Here is a 2,392-nt window from a genome sequence, read left to right on the forward strand (position 1 = left end):
TGGTGCAACAGACGAAAGAAGTTGTTGAAGTTATTTAGAAAAGGTTAATTGCAGCCCAAGACCGTCAAAGAAAGTTTGCAGATCAATCAAGGAAGGATATGGAATTTGAAGAAGGGGATTTAATATTGTTAAAAGTGTCACCATGGAAAGGATTGACCCGATTTGGGAAGAAAGGAAAGCTGAGTCCTAGATATGTCGGACCTTTTGAGATTTTGAAGCGTGTTGGCAAAGTAGCATACGAATTGGCATTACCCCCGCATATGGAGCACATTCACAATGTTTTTCACGTATCGATGCTTAAGAAGTATAATCCAGACTCCAGGCATATAATTGAGTATAAGTCGATAGAACTCCAGGCAGATTTGTCGTATGTAAAGAGTCCGATAGAGATTCTAGAAGAAAGAGAGAAAGTATTAAGGAATAAAGTTGTAAAGTTTGTAAGAGTATTGTGGAGAAACCCAAAGGTTGAAGAGTCAACCTGGGAGTTAGAAAGCGATATGCGAGAAAAGTACCCTCATTTGTTTTCTTAGGAGATTCTAAGGACAGAATCTTTTTAAGGGGGAATGATGTAATATCTGGGACATAACATGTAATTATTTTTGCTAATAGATGTATATTCTGTATTTATTCTATATTTATTTTGTGAATTATTTGTTAAGTGGTATATGTGTTTGGATATTTAAATATGATATATTTGAGTATTTTAATTTTTATATATCCAAAATAAAGTATAGATAATTGTCATATTTTTCTATTAATTTTTATGTTGTTATATGATTTTATAAAAGATATATGGATTTAATAAATTATTTTTCCGAGTATTTATAAACTATTTTCTATAATCGGGAATCAACCGACTTCAACCATTTTTACGTTTTAACAACCCGAAACTCTTCCGAAAACTCCTTCCTAACCCAATTGCAATATTCCAAGCATTTTCCACGTTTTGACTTTTTCGATCCGGAGTACAGTTTTCCCCGTGCGGGTCCCGGCGCAATATTTCGATACAAAATTCGTTTCGATAAATCGATAAAACCCGTATTTTTGAGAAACGGGATCTTTTTATTTAACTATTATATTATCTTCTCGTAGTACGTGTTACCAAAGCGCTAAGACCAAGACCGCAGTTACAAAATATATAGATTTGGATAATTATCCTAAAACCGGTACCGTTTTGGATATGTTTTCTCAAATAAACGTACTATTTTATATCCGGTATGATCCAGCGGGGTACCAATATTCCGTAAATATAAATAGCCTTTACCGTATTTTATTTTATACAGAAAATCATTTGCAGACAGTAAATTATATAATTTTCCAGAAAAAACCCTAAATTCATATAAGTTTCTGAAAATCAAACAAGCTTTTGGAGGTGTTATCGAACTCTGTTTGGAAAGCTGGTGTACTCAAAATGAAGGTTTTGAGATGTACAATCAGAATCAACAAGTTTCATAACTGCAGAATTCAAGGTTTATTTTCTATATTTTTATTTAATTTCGAATTATTTTGAATCAAAACATGAATTTTTATTCGAGATGTTGTTTATATGATTTGATGGTAGCATGTTGTAGAGCTTTTCTTCCTGATGATTTGGGTATATTATATGACTAATTTGGAGTTCAATAACATGTTCAAAATTGAGTTTAATTTTCGAATTTCAAAATTAGGGATTATAGTTCGTATGAATGTTCTTAATTGAATTTGGGGGTTTCTTCCCCAGGGGTTATTAGATTGATTGCTTGGTATGGTTGTGTAGAGCTTGAAAAGAGGAGTCGATTGGTGGTGGTTTCATGTATAGACGATATCGGAATCGAGCTGGCTGGAGCAAGAAAGAACTCGCCGTTCGGCGAGTTTTCTTCGAGCTTTTCCAGCCAACTCAGGGGTTATTAGGATGATTTTCTTGCAAAGTTCTATTCCTTATGAATTATAGATGTGATCTGGAGCTCCTGGTGGTGTGACGATTCCGAGAACGCCATCTTCGGCGAACCCCAATCGTTTTCCTGTGAGCTTTGTACTAATTGCAATTTGGTCCATGTATTATTAAAAGAGAAATAATTTAGTCCCAGAGGTTTCCAGAATTTGAAAGTTTAGGATTCCTGTTTAAAAATTATTTAAAAATCATATTTTCTATTTATTTTAATTACAAAAATTCGATTTTAATTATTAAAAATTATAAAAATTATTATTTGAATTCTAAAAATTATTTTTAATTCAAAAATAAATCTGAGTTAATTAGTTAATTAATTGTAGTTAATAATTAATTAGTTAATTGGTAAAATAAATCGAAAATAATTGATTTAATTAATTATTAATTAATTATTTAATTAGATTTAATTATTTATTTTGATTTAAAAATTCCGAAAAATAGTTTCGAGTTTTAAAATATTATTTT

Source organism: Apium graveolens, chromosome 9 (assembly GCF_009905375.1).
Source record: "Apium graveolens cultivar Ventura chromosome 9, ASM990537v1, whole genome shotgun sequence".
NCBI classification, from domain to species: Eukaryota; Viridiplantae; Streptophyta; class Magnoliopsida; order Apiales; family Apiaceae; genus Apium; species Apium graveolens.